Source organism: Urocitellus parryii, unplaced genomic scaffold, assembly GCF_045843805.1.
Source record: "Urocitellus parryii isolate mUroPar1 unplaced genomic scaffold, mUroPar1.hap1 Scaffold_211, whole genome shotgun sequence".
Lineage (NCBI taxonomy): Eukaryota > Metazoa > Chordata > Mammalia > Rodentia > Sciuridae > Urocitellus > Urocitellus parryii.
In genome coordinates, this window is record NW_027552346.1 from 211710 (window position 1) to 230026 (window position 18317).

The following is an 18317-nucleotide window of genomic DNA, read 5'->3' on the forward strand; positions in this document are numbered from 1 at the left end:
GACACTCCTTCCATGCATATATTAGTAATTGCCTCTTTTTCTTTCTCCCCATAATCTGTGAATCATTAATCATCAGATCAAATGAATTTGTCTTTTACATTCATCTGTTCATTTTTCTCTTCTGCTATCATAGTTCTAGACTATAGATTTTTAGAAGGGAGTTATTGCAATGGACTTCCTTTCTTTTCATTTTTTCTTTCTTCTCCTTTTCTTTCCCTCTTTTCCTCTGTTCAGGGCTTTGTGGACCTTGTACATGCTAAAGCTTATGCTTTTTCACTGAGTATCAACTCCAGTCCTGCAATAGATTTTCAAAAACCTCTACTACCTTTCCAGTTTCCTGTGAAAAAATTTTAAGAGAAAGAGTATTTGCAAATGAGATAATTAAGAAAAAGTTGAGGGCTGGGGTTGCGGCTCAGTGATAGAGCACTTGCCTAGTGCATGTGAGGCTTCAATTCTCAGCACCACATAAAAATAAATAAATACATAAATAAAGATATTGTGTCCATCTACAACCAAAAATTTTTTAAAAAGCAATTGAGTGATAGTGTTGAATGACAGGATAAAAGGTTATAACTCCCTTGACAAGGATGGAAGAGACATTGGGCCAGACAGTAGGCATTAGATTAAGACATTGCCACTTTCTTCTATGACATCTAACCATTATTTTTTCAGAAAAATAGAAGGGACTTTGGAAGAGTAGAAGTGTGCTTTGCAGGTAGGGGGACACATTGGGGAGGAAGGAGGCAAGGGGAAGGGGAAGAACTGGGGAATGTAGTTAACCAAATTATTCTAGGGACATTTATGAATATATCACAGTGCGTTCCAATTTATATGTAACTATAATGCATCAAGTGAAAAATAAGACCATAGAAGGAAGACCAATAGAAAAGAGGAAGGGAACCAGAGAGAAAGCAAACGAAAGGGAAGAGGTAAGGAGTATTAGGATTGAAATGGAGAAAACTATGTTACTTCTTTTATGAATATGTCAGAATGAACTCTCCTTTTATGTATAACTATAATGCACTGAAAAACAAACTTTAAAAAATCAAGGATAAAACAAATTCAAGAATTGAAAATTCATGCAGTGGCTCCGGAGGCTGAGACAGGAGAATTGCAAATTCAAAGAAGCCTCAGCAACTTAGTGAGACTATGCTTCAAAATAAAAAATATAAAAAGGGCTGGGGATATGCTCAGTGGTTAAGTGCCCTTGGGTTCAATCTGTAGTACCAAAAGAAAGGAAAAAGAAAATTTACCCTTTTGGAATCATATCACTCAATATAAAGGTAAGTCTAAAAATGTTGCTGTCAAATTAATATATTTATTCATTTATTTGATGGTACCCTCCTAATGAATGTTCTATTCATTAATAAGATTCATTTGCCTGTGTGTGTGTGTGTGTGTGTGTGTGTGTGTGTGTGTGTATGTATTTGTGTGGTACTGACATTGAACAGGGCCTTAAGCACACTAGACAAGCATTCTACCACTGAGCTACACCTGCACTGTGTTTAGCCTTAGATTCTAATTTTTTAAAAAGCCAGCTACTTATTCTACCTTTTAAAAGCCTTGGTATAATAAAAAACATTTGTAATCTGAATAAAGCTGTCCAAGGCTATAAAATGACTTCACATATTATAAAATTCCTCTATTTAAAGTGTACAATTCAGTTGTTTTATTATAATCACAGGATAGTACAACTCTCACTATAGTCAATTTTGAACATTTTAATTACTCCCAAAAGAAACTCCATATTTTTTACCTGTCATCTCACAATTTTCCATTTCCCATCAGCCTTAGGCAACTGCTAATCTACTTTCTGTCTCTATAAATTTTCTACAGTGGTATTTCATATAAATGAAATCATATAATATGTGGTCTTTTGTGACTGTTTTTTTATCTGTGCAAAATATTTCAAGGCTCATCCATGTTGTAGTGTGAATCAGTAATCCATTCCTTTTTATGGCTGAATAATATTCCATTGTATATATGCCACATTTTATCATCAACTGATATATTTTATGAGTTGAAGGACATTTGGTTACTTTCACTTTTTGCCTGTTATGAATATGATGTTCTGAATAATTATGTACCAGTTATTGTGTGTGTGTGTGTGTATGTGTGTGTATATATATTTGTATACTTATATATACATATTTTTTTTGTTGTTTTGGGTACTGGAGATTGAATCCAGTGGTGCTTAACTACTTAGCCATATCCCCAGCCTTTTATATGTTTTATTTTGAAGCAGCATCTCACTAAGTCCTCAGGGCCTCACTAAATTGCTGAGGTTGGTCTTGAAATTTCTATCCTCCTGCCTCAGCCTCCTAAGTCACTAGGATTACAGGTGCACACCACCATGCCCAGCTGGATACATGTTTTAATCTTTTGAGTATATCCCTAGGAGTGGAAGTGCTGACTCAAATAGTAACTTTATATTTAACTTTTTAAGGCACTGCAAGACTGTCTTCTAGTCTCATTTTTTTTGCACACATGCATGTATACACATATCTCCTTTTCAGTCATCTATTTATATATTTATTTCTGCCTTGGCTATTTTTTGATGTTCTTGGTATCTCTCAAACTTTTTCCATCATTACCCTTTTCAGGGTAGACTGCATCATATCTTAGTAATGTCTCTCTTCCCCTCCTCCCTGCCTCTCTCCTTTTCTTTCTCTCTCTCTCTGTTAGTACATCTTTATTCTTTCTCTAAATATTTTTAAGCCATTGATAACTTAAATTCTAATTATCTACAATCAACTATCAAAGGAAATTCTTTTTGATGCTTTGTATTTATTAATATTTCCCCAGCCCATGAGATTTTTACAACCCCAAAAATCATATCTATTTAGATTATAAACATCCAGTCTCATATAGCTAAAAGAAGAAGCAGCATTATAGCCAGTGAATTCTGAAGCATGATCTAAGTAGTTTAAATAGCATAAGCAATAAAGTATCTTCTGTTTGCTTTCCAAGTTCTCATTAATCAATATTATAAGTTTGGCTTCTCAATTTATCTAGAGAAAAATAAGCTCTGAAGTCAGGTGTTCCTGTTCTGAATAGATTCTACTAGTCACAGGGATAAAATACAGGACCACATCTACAAAATGAGTGGAAAATTTACTAGGTATTTTTTTTTTTTTAGAGAGAGAGAGAGAGAGAGAGAGAGAGAGAGAGAGAGAGAGAATTTTTAATATTTATTTTTTAGTTCTCGGCGGACACAACATCTTTGTTGGTATGTGGTGCTGAGGATCGAACCCGGGCCGCACGTATGCCAGGCGAGCGCGCTACCGCTTGAGCCACATCCCCAGCCCCATAGGTATTTTTTCTTTGATCTTTTATGTATCTAAAAAGTACATCTGTCTTCATAGTTATCTGCTTATTTTTATCAAGAGTGAATCTTTGAATAATCCTTTAATATTGGCAAATAATAATAATATTAAGTTTGATAAATAGTCTTTACATGTGTGTAAAATTTTTGTTACAGTATGACAGCATAAAACATCAAATATTTCATGCAGGCACAGAAATTATAAAGTATTCCAGATCATGGGGCTTGGGATGTGACTTAGTGGTAGAGAGCTTTCCTAGCACATGTGAGGCACTGGGTTTGATCCTCAGCCACATAAAATAAATAAATAAATGAAGTTGCAAAAGAAATATTGCAGATCATTAACTATCAATAAAAGCTGCCATTTCTTGGCTGGGGCTATTGCTCAGTGGTAGAGCACTTGCCTAGCAAGCATGAGGCCCTGAGTTCAATCCTAAGCACTACATAAAAATAAATAAGATAAAAGCTTCCATTTCTGTTGAATGCCAGACTTGTGTTAGACACTTTATATTCATTATGTCTTCCGTTCAAACAATACTGAATGATGGATATAATTAGCCAATTTCCAAAACATTTAATTTATGAAATAACTATTTAATTATATGCATTACTATTCCTCACATTTGGGGGGGGGTGGGTATCAGGGATTGAAGTCAGGGATGTTTAACCACTGAACCGCACCCCCACCTCTTTAAATAATTATTTTAATTTTTTTTTTATTTTGAGACAGTGTGTCACTAAATTTCTGAGGCTGACCTTGAACTTGCAGTCCTCCTGCCTCAGCCTCCAGAGTCAGTGGGATTACCAAACTATGCCACCATAACCAGCTACACATTTTCTTCATTCTTAATTGGAATTTTTATGTTTGTGTAAGAAATGACTAAAGTATAGCTATAAATAAATTTCTTTCCTTAATACTTTCCATCAGATGGGTTATTTTAAAAACCTGATTTAGTCATTATAAGTTCATCTCTAGTTCTTTCTTATACAGCTCACAGAATTTTACTTAAGTAAGAATTTTATATATCAATCATAACTATCCCAGGTTTTTATAAAATTTATCCTAAGCAAGCATGTGATAATCATGTCTACCAGTGACAAGTTACAACTACTCTTTCTTTCCCATTTACTCTATTCTTTTCCCAAAGAGGAATTTGTTTACACCCTTTGTCTGATATCCACAATTCTCTGTCTCTGTCATTGGAACTCATGGCTTTCTACCTCAGTATGTTCTCATACCTATAATGTCTTTTTCCCTACCCCACTACTGTCAATTCTAGTCAAAGAATCCATAAAATTTAAGTGGACTTCTTCGAGTATTCTAACTTCCATTATTGATACTTTCTTCCTTTCTTTTTCCTTTGTTTTTGACTATTTTCTTTACCTCTTTCTTCATTTCAAATTATTTCAAGTTAGAGAGAAAAATGGCTTTTGTTTTGTTTGTGAAAAAAAGGGCTTTAATCTTTTTGTTGGTTGGTTGGTTGGTTGGTTGGTACTGGGGATTGAATCCAGGGGTTTTTACCACTGAGCTGTATTGTCAGCCCTTTTTATTTTTAATTTTGAGTCAGGGTCTTGTTAAGTTGCTGAGTATTTTTGCTGAGGTTGCTGAGGCAACCTTGAACTGGGGATCTACTTGCTTCAGCCTCTGGAGTTGCTGGGATTACAGGATAGTGCTACTATGCCCAGCAAGGGCTTTAATCTTGTCCAATGAGCATATAAAGAGACTCAGAGGAAAAAGGAAAGTCAATTTTATATCTTGTTATGAATTAATTTATTTCAATCATTAAGTTTACATTCAGCAAAATTTTGGAAAAATTCCCAGAACCCACCAACCAGAACAAATGTTAATATTTGACTTTATTTATTTCCATAGTTGCAATCATCCTACGTAGTGGATGTTGTATCTTGCTTTCCTCTATTTATTTTATAAGCATTTCCCCCATACTACTACTCTGAAAATATAAGAGGGATTTAGCAATGACATTTTGATGGCTGGCTACTTAATGTTGGATGTGCCATTATCAATATCCTGTACATGTACACTTTGTTTCCAGTTTTTACATTTCAATAAGTAATGTTGCATTTGACTTTTAAAAAGTCAAACTTTGTGTATTATTTTTTTAGGATAGATTTCCTAAAAGGGTTATAAAAATATGACCGTTTTCTAGTCCTACCAGGGACAAAAAAAAAAAAAAAAAAAAAACAGACTTGAATTTTGATAGATTGTTGAATCTTTAGAATGTAATTTTTTTTGAATAAACAGATTTGAAAATGATGAAACTGGGTCACTCTTTTCCAAACTCCAAGAAAATAATATAAAGGAGACCTTTTACATTGCCATATATTTTGATATAACGCAGTGTTATATTTTTTTAATGGCATTTTAGTTGAGCAGCAAGTAGAAAAGTTAATGAGTTTGGCCTGTTTTTAGTGAATACTAAATTTTTGATAGTACTGTTTTAAATACTGTGAACCCCAGTGTGTATACATAGGAGGTGGAGAAGGGTAGAGAATGTCAAGGACAATGACAAACTGATGTTCATTTAAGCCAAGTGATTTAGAGGAACTCAGGTTTTAAAAGAACCATGTGATCATTAATTTTTAGGTAGGAGGTCCAGGATAGCCCACCTGCATAAACAGGTCAGTATGTCACTGTAATTTGGAAAACACTTAAAAATGAGTTTCCTGGGGCTGGGGTTGTGGCTCAGAGGTAGAGAGCTTGCCTGGCATATGTGAGGCTCTGGGTTCCATCCTCAGCACCACATAAAGTAAAATGAAGACATTGTGTCCACCTATAACTAAAAAATAAATATTAAAAAAGTTTCCTAAACTGTAAAATAAAAATGGAGCTGGGTGTGGTGGCTCACACCTGTAATCCCAGTGGATCTGGAAGCTGAGGCAGGAGGATTGTGAGTTCAAAGTCAACTCAGCAACTTAGTGAGACTCTAAGTAACTCAGTAAGACACTATCTCAAAATAAAAAGTGCTGGCCTAGTGGTTAAGAGCCTCTAGGTTCAATCCCTAGTAAGCCACCCGCTCCTCAAATGGATTGCCTTATGACAGTGCTTTTATTCACACTGGACACATGAATAAGGAGAACTTGTATTCCGCTTTATCAAAAAATTTTGTGATATGATTCTCCAAGGCTGTCTTTTATTCATTTATTGGACAAATCATGTATGACAGATGTTGGGAATATAGTGGTCAAACAAAAAATCTATCATAATAGCCTTACATTCTGGCAGGAGATGGAATAAAACAATCACAGATGGTAGTAAAAAGGAAGGAATGGTATGAAATATGGCATGCAAGAGGACAAAATGTTCTTTTTAAAGGTTATCAGGAGCCCTTAAGATTTACTTTTTTGTTGTCATCTTTTTTTTTTTATAGCAGACATTGAAACCTGGGTTGCTTTACCACTGAGCCACATCCTCAGCCATTTTTTATATTTTATTTAGATACAGGGTCTTGCTCAGTTATTTAGTACCTTGCTAAGTTGAAATTGCTGACTTTGAACTCGTGATCCTACTGCCTCAGCCTCCTGAGCTGCTGGGATTACATGTATGTGCCACCATACCCAGCCACATTTACATCTTAAATAACCTGTTAGTTGTCTCAGAAACTCCTCAAACTTGGTTAATTTAAGATTGAACTCTTCATCTCCTTACCTAAAACCTGCTTCTGTGACCATGATCTCCCACTCAACAGCTAAATTCTCATTTTGCTTAAGACATAAGCATATCATCACTTACAATTCCGGCCTTCTCACTCACTGTGCTTAATATATCACCAGATCTCAATAAATTTTTTAAAAACATGGAATGCTTCACAAATTCACATGTCATTCTTGCACTTGGGCTATGCTAATCTTCTCTGTGTGACTCCAATTTTAGTGTATATGCCGCCGAAGTGGGCACAAGTCTCAATATCTTACCAAATCCTTCCATGTGTCTTTATTATTACTGTTACTACCCTACTCCAGTTCCCCATGCTCATTTGCAGTAAAGATGATTCTTGACTTAACAATGTTTCATCTTAAACTTTTTTGACTTTATGATGGTACAAGCAAGAGTGCTACACATTCAGTAAGCACCATACTTCAAATTTTGCATTTTAGTCTTTTCCCAGGTGAGGAATAGCCATAGGATAGTCTCTCTCCATGTTGGGTAGTGGCTGTGAACTGCTGCTCCTGGTCAGCTTCAGTTGAGCCTCGTGCTACTAAGAGGAAACACAACCATGTCTCTACAGTGTACCCTGTTGCTAAGCTAGGATGTTCCGTGGGTTAGGTATATTCATATATTTCTGACTTATGATGTTTTCAATTTAAGATGATTTTATCAGGATAAAACTCCCATCATAGGTGAAGAAGTAAAAATATAGCTGTGGATGGTAGGCTCAGCCTGGGTAGGAATCCAGCTATGTCACAACTTGTATAACACTGGTAAGTCACTTGTTTTTTTTTTTTTTTTGCCTCAGTTTCTGTTTCTGCAAAATAAGAACAATAATACTGTTTATCTCATAGAGTAGCTCTGGATTTGCTGTTTTCTACACACAAAATCAAATGACATATATTAAAATTTGACACCTTACTAAAAACCCTTCAGCTGGTTACCTTAGATAAAGACCAACTCCTCAACACAATTCTCAAGGTCCTACATAACCTGGCCCCTGCCTTCTGGTATCTATGGCCATGTGGTAGTATCCTTAGATGTCCAATAAAGATCGAATTTACCTTATGGGGACATTGTAAAGTTTGAATTAAAACACATGAAATGCTCTTCTTAGTACATGCTCAATAAATATTAACTATAAAATAATTGTTATTACTTTTTGGGTCAGCAATATTGGGTTTCTTTCATCATACTTTTCTTCCTCTGAGTATTTGAACTCTGCTTTAAAACTCCATTCTGCCCTCTTCCTTTTTAAAAAAAAAATAAGGAAGAATTAATTTTTAATTAATATTGCAGCATTAATTTGGTTATTGCCAAATACTAAGAACCATTTTATTTAAATTGTCTTCTTTTCCCTAGTAAATTTATATGTATTGGCTAAATTTGAATGCAGTCAGCTTATTGGTCATATTAAACATTATGAGTTCATGGGAAAGTCTGGATTAGCTGGTTCAAACCAGTCCTACTCTCCTACTCTTGTTATTTTATTTCCTGCTGCTGAGGGGAAATCTGGAAAAGGAGATAACATAGATAATGGTAGAATTTTCCATTTTAGAGAACAAGAACAAGTACTATAATTAACAGATATTGAACAATAATAGTACCCTATGGAGAGCCTGCAGAATAGAGTTGTAGTACATTCAAAATATATTAAATGCTGTTTTAAAAAAATCTAAGAAAAGCATGTGTCTTCAAAAACTTAAACAGACATTAACTTCATTTTTCTTTGTTTTCTGGCACAAAGTCCAGATATTTTTCCCCTGTCAGGTTTGTAAAAAAAATAATGTGCAAAAGTATATCACCTTTTAATTCTTTTGAGAAGCAGTCTAACAGGAGTTTGGGGAGGTGGTGCTGTTCTGAATAATTTACACCTAAACGAAGATTGAGTGTCTTCTGCTGAGAAAGTGGCTATACCTAGAAGCCAGTGTATTTCAGTTGCATTCTTGGCAGGAATAGCCAGTGTTCAAAAATGTTCTTACACGCACACACACACACACACACACACACACACAGAGTTATTTTTAGAGAATGAAGGTTATATAATTGTTTGAAATTCAGTTCTTAGCTTAGAAATGGGGAGACTTTAGTTATTAAAAAAAAACAATATTTGTTGAGTAGAATTTTCATTCACTGGAAATTTTAAAAGGGAAAAGGGGTAGAGAAACAAGAGATGGAGTTGAAGGGGAGAAAACCAGAATGTGGTTTTGTATGTGGTTTTGAATATGTCAAAACCCAGTCTTTGCTTAGAAAAATAGAATTTGATCACCATTAATATTCCAAGAGAAGTCTTGCTACAGTTTCAGAACTGTGTAATCAATTTGGTCTCTCCTGTGTTATTTAAATTTATTAAAGTAATCCTGATTTGGGATTTGAAGTATTTATTTGTCAGATTATCAATTATGATAAAATTAGTTTTAATTTAAAATTAAATTTAATTTTCATAAACTTATTAAACATAATTAATAAAATAATTTTAAAATTAGGCAGCTCCTTAACCTCAACCATACTCATCCAAGAGAAAATAATAATAGTAATAATAACAACAACTAACAGAGGCTATTTTCCCATCATATCACAAGCCTATGATGTAGATTTAGTTCTTGGACTCAAAGAGAGTTTCAAATGATAAATTTCCTTCATTTCTAACTTATTATTGGCTGTTTTCCCAACCAAGCCATTAGCAGACTTCAGATCTAGGCAGTAGGTTTGGCTGGAGTCTAAGGGAAGTCAGACGCAGATGCAGGTAAGCAGTCAGGAGAAGGGAGAGAGATTGCCAAGAAGCCAGATGGTAGCAGAGGAGCCTAAGCAATGGGTTATCACTTGTTCTTCCCCAAAATTCTCTTCACCCTTGGGGCGACCTCTCTCTTAGCTCCAGCTGTTCCCCTTTTTTTCTTGCTCAGAAATTTGAAAGAACTGTCAAGTTCAATTTGAAGTTTTTCTTTGGGTAAATTCTCAAATACTCAAATAACTGGTCATTTAAAATCACTTGAGGAAATGAGCCCTCTCCCCGCCCACGAGGGTTTCAGGTCCAAGCAAGGCTACGATGCCTCGGCTCTCCGGGCCTTCCCGGCTCAGCCAAAAACGCCCAGGCTGCTCCGGGTGGTCAGCGAGCAGAGAGCTGGTCAAAGAGAAAAAACAAATAGTTGGTCTGCTCATCTCCAAGAAGAGAGTTTCACTCTGGTTTACCTAATACATGAAACATCCGCCCTCTGCGCGGCTTGGCATCCGGGTTTGGGGACCTCTGTCATCGCCAAGCATTTCTTCAAGGACCTGAGCCCCGAAGCTGCGCCCCGGGTGGGACCCCTGGTCCGCCGGCGCCTGCTGTCCCTAGCTGTGCGCGTGCGCCTGGCAAGGTCGGATTTAAGGCAGCGCTGCTGCGGGAGGCTCTGCAGTGTCAACCATCCCCGAACAGTCCCGCCTCATCGCTTTAGTGTGTGTGCCTTGCAAGTTTCTCCTTGGTCAACCGTCACCACCATTGGCGCGCGGGAGTGGCGTTGGAGCGTCTAAACCCTGGGATCCTCGGCCAGACGAGGGAGCCCGGCGGGCGGCTGGTGCGGGCAGGGCGCGCCCTGTGGGCTCGGGGCACACGCGGCTCACCTGGGCGAGGCCGGGCGCGCAGGCGCTCAGCGCCGGGGCCGCGGCCGGGCGTCTGAGCCCCACGCCCGAAAGAGTTGGACAGTTCCGGGGCCGCGCTGCACCCAGCTGTCGCCGTCGCCACCGCCGCCGCTGTCGCGGTAGCCACCGTCCAGGGCTGCAGCAGATCGCAGGAGAGCGTCTGCTCGGAGCTTCAGTGCAGCCCTGGCGAGACCGCTGCAACCGCAGGAGCGCGAGCAACAGCTTCCAGGCTGGAGGAGCCACTGCCCTAGGCGCCTGCGGCCGGCGCGCCGAGATGGTCTACGTTTCAAGTTCATCGAAGATTAAATTGATGTTTATGGGCTGATCTGGAAACCTAAAAGCAATTTGTTTTTCTAAATCTATAAGAAAATATGCACAATTTCCCATCAACCGACTTAAAAAAGGGGTTTTAGAACACAACCCAATGTATGAAGTACCATCTTGAAGATGGAATTATGAATATGGCAGCTTTTCTACGGGGCTTTGAAGAAAGGGGGATTAAGACCGACAGGCCTGAGGACCAGTTAAGTAAAGAGAAAAAGAAAATTCTGTTCTCCTTCTGTGAGGTGTGCAACATCCAGCTGTACTCTGCAGCCCAGGCCCAGGTCCATTACAACGGCAAATCCCATCGCAAGCGAGTGAAGCAGCTGAGCGATGGGCAGCCCCCGCTTCCAGCCCAGAGCTCCGGGACACTGCTGGCCAGCCCCAGCCCCAACACCAGCACAGGCAGTACATGCCATACTACTACCCTTCCTGCTCTTATGCGCACTACTACTCTGATGATGCAGCCTTCACTGGATATCAAACCATTTATGTCTTTTCCAGTGGAAGGTAGTTCGGCTGTTGGGCTCTTTCCAAATTTTAACACAATGGATCCTGTGCAAAAGGCAGTCATTAACCACACATTTGGAGTATCCATTCCCCCAAAGAAGAAACAAGTTATTTCTTGTAATGTCTGTCAGCTTTAACTCAGATAGCCAGGCCGAGGCCCACTACAAAGGAAGTAAACATGCCAAGAAGGTCAAAGCACTAGAGGCAACGAAAAATAAACCCAAAATGGTTTCTTCCAAGGACAGCACAAAGGCTAATCCCAGCTGCTCCATCACTCCAATCACAGGCAACAGCTCTGACAAATCAGAAGATAAAGGAAAGCTGAAAGCCAATAGTTCCAGTCAGCCATCATGCTCTGAAAGTGGCTCATTTCTCCTCAAATCTGGCACAACTGCCCTGCCACCTGGGACAGCCACTTCGCCCTCCAAAAGCACAAATGGAGCACCAGGGTCTGTTGCTGAATCCGAAGAAGAGAAAGCCAAAAAATTGCTTTATTGTTCACTATGCAAAGTGGCTGTGAACTCCCTGTCACAGCTAGAGGCACACAACACAGGATCTAAACACAAGACCATGGTTGAGGCTCGTAATGGAGCTGGTCCAATTAAGTCCTATCCTAGACCTAGATCAAGATTAAAGATGCAGAATGGCAATAAGGGGTCAGGACTACAGAACAAGACATTTCATTGTGAAATCTGTGATGTTCATGTTAACTCAGAAATTCAACTCAAACAGCACATTTCTAGCCGGAGGCATAAAGACCTAGTTGCAGGGAAGCCACTGAAGCTGAAATACAGCCCTTACAACAAACTCCAGTGGAGCCCAAGCATTTTAACAGCAAAACTTGCATTCCAGAAAGATATGATGAAACCTTTGGCCCCAGCCTTCCTGTCCTCATCCCTGGCAGCAGCAGCGGCTGTGTCCTCTGCACTGTCACTGCCACCCCAGCGATCTGCCTCGCTCTTCCAGGCTCCAGCCATCCCTCCAGCTCTCCTGAGGCCAGGGCATGGGCCCATCTGTGCCACTCCAGCCTCCATCCTGTTTGCCCCATACTGACATATGCAAGTCCCAAGACCAACCAGGCCAGTAGGAAAGTCGAGAAGCCAAGCCAAAAGGATTTCAGTAACTTGAGCATTTTGTGTTACAGTAAGTATCCCACCTACCCACAAAATGCAGCCTACCACCTGAAACCCCAGCTTCAGTGAAAAACAAATCACTAGATTCAAGAGTGCTTTTATGGACCGATCAAATCATTTTGGAATGTGAGCAGCACAGGTTCCCTCTTCCCTCCCCAACTCGACGCCATTTAATTGGTGTATCTGAGAAATCTGGGTGCTTGAAAATGTACAGTCAGAAAGTAAAGAAAAAGAAAACCAGTCTCTGTTTTCCCATGGGTATAATCTGGCTTAGAACAATATGGAATATTTTCCTGACAGACTTGAAAACTAGGATCTTCCTCAGATGTCTGTAAATAGCTCTGGAATCCAACCGGGCATATTCTAGTGTGGAAGAAAAATAGAACACAAGTGCTTACTTGTGAATACCATCTTACCAAAGGATCACATTTTCTTTTTGGTGTACTCTCATCGACAGGGATTGTGTACTGTTTTAGACCCAAGTACTGTTGTATCCTGTGTAGTACTAGATTGTATCTCTTGTCTGAATTCAACATCTTTAGTTGCTGTGTAAATGTTAGGAAGCAAAATAGCTTTGAATTTCTTGTTAAGAGAACAAAAGATAATGTATTTTCTTTATTTCATATTTTATTTGGAGATATTTAAACAAAATAGAAAGCCATATAACATAGCTATAATTACTACCTGTTTGCTATTTTTGTCTAACTTATTTTGTAGCTTCCTCACTGGTTTGAGTTGCTAAGCAAATATACACAAACACAAAAAGAGCTTCCTAAATTGCACATTTTGGCACCTCCTGTGCATTCTGCAAGAAGACAATGAATCCATGTATTTCTACATAATTATCTTCATTTTTAACTTGTTTTCATTTGTAATGATGCTACATAATTTTGTGGCTCCCTAATGCAATAATGTACAGAAGATATAAAATTTATAATTGAACAATTTGTCTTTCTGTTCACTGAATATGTTGCAGGTCATGCTCCCATGCCCCCCTTTCAAAGTTGGTATCAACAAGACTAGAATATTTGTGATATCAGGGGCAAGAAGTATCATAAAACAATAAAATAGTGAACTCTTTTAGAGTATCTATATCTGCAATCTGTAAATGGTAAAATGTCTGTGTATTTTTTAAATGTACCTTTTCAATAAAAGCATCAAAAATTAAAAAAATGAATAAAATAAAATCACTTGAAAAAAAGATAACCACTCATTTTAATGAAACACACACATACACACACACACACATAAAAGCAGACGTATTGTCATTTTATAGAACTATAATGCTCATCCCACAACACATACACATATATAAAAAAGTAGAAAATATTCCTATTATCAAAATAAACTTTTAGTATTTTACATTTTTCACTTTAATCTGGTTTTAACTCTGTGTTCTTAGGGAACACTATTTTTATATTATTTAGACTTCATTATAAAGGAAAAGACTAGGAAATCTACCACACTATGAGGTCTTAAATGTTAGTCTTAGGCATTAATTTTGTTTTGTTTATAAGATTATTTTAACTCTACTAAATTAAAATTCTGAATAGGGGAAGAGGGATGAGAAAGTAAAAAGAACAATAACCGAACCCCTCATATTTATCAGGGCCTGTTTTTTGTTTTTAATTTTTAGACAAATTGCTTAGGCAATTTTGAGACAAATTTGTTAAACTCTCCAGGCTGACCTCAAACTTTGTAATCCTCCTGCCTCAGCCTCAGAAGTAGCTGGGATTACAGGAATGTGCCACCTTGCCCAGCTCAAAGCCTGCTTTTTATATGTATCATTTTAGTCAATATTCTGAATTGTATTAAAATATAGCCATTATTAGTATTTACCATATGCTAGGCACTATGCAAAGGGATTTACATTTCACCTCTCATATAATCTCACTGTTACTTTGTAGTGTAACTGATATTACCATATTAAAAACAAAATAATCAAGTATGAAAAAAATCTCATTTGCTCAAGGTTTCCAAATCTGGAAAATTAAGTAGAGAGTAAAATAAAGTTTAACTTTGACTAATTACAAATGCTATGTCATTTTTGGCATTAACTTTTAAAGGATATTTCCCTGGAATTCAAGAGACATTTTTGCTGTTATAACTGAGAATGTACATTGAGAGGAAGCTTCTGGGATGCCTATAATGTTGTATGTCATGATTTGAATAGTGGTTATATGGATATGTTGAATTTGTCAAAGTTCATTGGCTTTTTCTATATATATGTTATATTCAATAAAATACTTTTAGTAATTCATAATTAATATAGAAAATGTGAAAAACAGAAAAGCACAAAGTGGGGCAGGGGAAACACCAGTAAGTTCACTACTAAAAATGAATAATTTTAGAAGTTGATTCATTTAGGAGGAAATTTGGGAATGCATGTATCTTATTATCTTAAAGCAATTTGAGGCAAAAGAACTACAAGGGAAGTTCTCCTATTTACAAATATTTTTTGTTACTAAAAAGAAATATAACCATATATGAAAAATTTTTGACCAAGTGAAAATTGCTCCATAATCCCATTTCTACTATAACCACTTTTAATATTTTGGTAAATTGAATGATATTCTCATGACATAAATCATCAACATTATCTTGAGTATAAATAAATTCTTGAAAAGGAAAAAAAAGGTAATAAAGTTAAACCACGAATCAAAACAGTGCTTTTTGTATATATATGGTAGTCCAGGTTATCTCAATTTAATTACGTTTCATAGTCTGTTATGAATTGAGTTGAAAGATGAATCAGCACACGTCTACATTAGAGAAAAACAGCTAATATTCAAACCTGTAAGATTACTTAAACCTCTCAGATAAAAAAAAAAAGTGGTTATTGAATAATTGTCTCCTTGGTACTCTGGTAGATCAAAGGAGAAGAGTCAACCTGTTAATTAACAAAAAATCCCTGAATTAGCAGGCAGGAAATCTATGTGCTACTTTTGGCTTCGGCACTCAGAATCTCATTGTGGACAAGAATCAATTTCTTTGGACTTTTGTTATTTGAGTTGTAAATGAAAAAACTGGGTTGTATCTCAAAGGACACTTAGCATCCAACATAATTTATGACACAGGGAATACACCAGGCCTTGATCAACTTCTTATTGTACTAAAGGATGAATTCACAAAACAGAAACATTCAATAACAGAGAAGCTAGAGCTTGCCATCTTTATTTGCAACTAGACCAGATACAATGTGTTTCCTGTTCTTTGCACAAGTATCCATGGGAAGAGGGGGAGGCCAGAGAGGAGAAGGAGAGGATGTCCTTCCCTTACATATCACTCATCACCCTATATTTTTACGTCCCCCCCCCCCGCCGTGGACATTAGTTCTGATATCCCAAAAGATCATCCTATGTAACAGAGGATTACAAGTAACTTTTTAGGTTGAAGAAATCAGTGCCCAATAATTTCATTTTCAATTCTAAGTGTTTTTCCTTCCTTTGTCCCTTCGTTGTAGTGAGTTTTTTTTAGTAATATAATAATATCAAGGTATTCAGAAAAGAAAAACATTTACAAAACGTTCATTTAAAAGGAATGGACTTGGGTGTGCCTTTAGTAGATTGATAGTGTTGCTAGTATGCAAGTAAAATGTGGAAGAAACTGGGAACCTGACAAGTGAGAAAGGAGAGGTCCCTAGATACCCAAGGGAGATCTGGTCTGCAGCAGAAAGGGACTTTGTTCTTTCACATAGTGTAGTTTTTTTTTTATTAATTGTTTTAATTAGCTATGTATGACAGTAGGGTGCATTTTGACATATTGAACACATATGGAGGATAACTTCTCATTCCTTTGGCTGTATATGGTGCTGAGTCACACCAGTAGTGTAATCATACGTTTATATAGGGTAATAATAATGTCAGTGTAGTTTCAAGGCATTGTGTGTGTGTGTGTGTGTGTGTATAAAATCTCAATCTCTGATGATAGGAACTCTGAACTGTGTCATCTATCTTACAGCTCCAGGGCGCGGGATATAACTGACAAATCAAAATATCTGCTCTAATGAATTGAGCAAAAATCTCGGGGAGTGGGGGATGATAGGAAAAATGAGACCGAAAAAACATAGCATCTGTTACTTGATATCTGAAACATTTACAGGATTCACTGCAGGATTACTACAAAGGGAAATGTACTTCAGATGAAAGAGTTTTTCTGGAGACCTCAACAAACTAGAAATGGGAACAAGCCCCAGGAAGCCGCTGTGTTGTCTCAGGGAAGAGATGATCAGAGTTTCCTGTAAATGAAAACTCATCAGGCAACAGGTTTGAGCCCCTCGGGTAAAAAGGCAAGCGCCACGGCGACCCTGAGTGGGCGAGTAGAAGGTCTTGGAGGAGAGGACGGAGTGCGGCCGGTGGGAGGACCAACGTCCTGCAGGTGGACAGTACAGCTTGCTTTGAGCTTTTTTATTTTTAAAAACAAAATGATCAGGAAGCTCTAAACGATGTACAACTCGGGCTGATATGTTAGCGTGATACTTCCCTGTGTGAGTGTGCGTACAACTGGGAGCGCCGACCATGAACTTCCGCAGCTTCTGCCCCCGGGCGGGCGCGGGGCACAGCTCCGCCTAGCCCATAGGTGAAGGAAATCCGCGCTGGGCGCTTCCAAGGGCCCTAGATGGACATCCGCGGGCGCCGGGCACAGCGCCGCCTAGCCCAGACCTAGAAGAAACCCGCTCCGGGCGCTTCCAAGGCCCCTCGGTGGAGATGGGGCGGAGCAGGACCGCGGCCACGCCCAGCCCAGGCGCAGCCTGCAGGCCTCCCGCGCCCCGCCCCGCGACTACATTTCCCAGCAGGCGCTGGGCTGCGGCGCAGCCGCAGTTGACCCACTTTCGGCCAGTCACGGGCTAGGCTGGCCCTGCGCCCAAGCGACTGCTCCCTGCTGACTGGGGTGTGGGTCGGGAGCTGCGGAGGGAGTGGGAGGTGCTGCTGGCTGCCTCCGTTGCCTCAGCTGCTGGGCGCCTGGGCAGCTCCCTGGGTTTCTGCGGCCGCCATGGCCAAGCAAGGCAGGTCCTTGCGTCTTCTTCAGTAACAACCACCCAGGCGGGCGCCGGCGGTGCTAAGGGGTTCCGGCCTCTGGCGGAGGCTGCTGCAGCCGGCGACGAGTCCCTCCCACAGTCCTCTCGCGTCCCTTCCCCCTTGGCTCGCGCCCATCCCACCCAGAACCTCATCCCCTTCTTCCCTTCACCTTTGCCTTTCGCTAACCCCACTTCTTCCACCCGGGTTCTCACTCCAGCTCTGGATGCGTTGTTGACCCTCCCCGCGCCTTTTCCTCTGCTGCTTCCCACTCTTAACTCCCAGTCTCATTTCCACTCTCCTGCCATGCTACATCTTAGGGCGTCCCTTTTACTTTACTAATTGGGCTGACAGTAGTTTTGAGAGACACTGAGCAAAACATGCTGTCCTACCGTGTCCCATCCTAGGTCTGGACACGTTATCTGCCAAAGGTATTGATAGTTGATTTCTCTTTCTGCAAGGAAAGTGATCCAAGAAGACAGCCCAAGTTGTGTCCCTGGGGCCTTGGCTTTCAGTGAGAGACTGATGTTGGGCAATAGTGTTAGAAATATCAACTCCCTTTTTTTGTATGTGAATGTCTTTTTTTCTGGCTTTTTCTTCTCTTTTCACCGCTCCTGTGTTTCGTTTAGTTTCATGGATTTTGAATGAAGGACCTAGGTAATTGTGGTCCAGTCTTGGTTTGCAGATGGTTCCAGTTCTCAGAATCTAAAACTTGCCAAGAGTTAATT

At 39.1% G+C, this 18317-nt stretch overlaps 2 non-coding genes and 1 pseudogene across 2 annotated transcripts; 2 read left to right on the forward strand and 1 right to left on the reverse strand.

Moving 5' to 3' along the window:
- The first annotated feature begins 544 nt into the window (after positions 1–544).
- Positions 545–669, forward strand: LOC144251786 (U6atac minor spliceosomal RNA). The gene has a single exon (XR_013342750.1). It is a non-coding gene; the product is annotated as a U6atac minor spliceosomal RNA (small nuclear RNA).
- A 6465-nt stretch (positions 670–7134) lies between these two features.
- LOC144251784 (U6 spliceosomal RNA) lies at positions 7135–7241 on the reverse strand. The gene has a single exon (XR_013342748.1). It is a non-coding gene; the product is annotated as a U6 spliceosomal RNA (small nuclear RNA).
- Positions 7242–11053: 3812 nt separating this feature from the next.
- On the forward strand, positions 11054–12494 carry LOC144251783 (zinc finger protein 385B pseudogene; annotated as a pseudogene).
- Positions 12495–18317: the final 5823 nt, after the last annotated feature.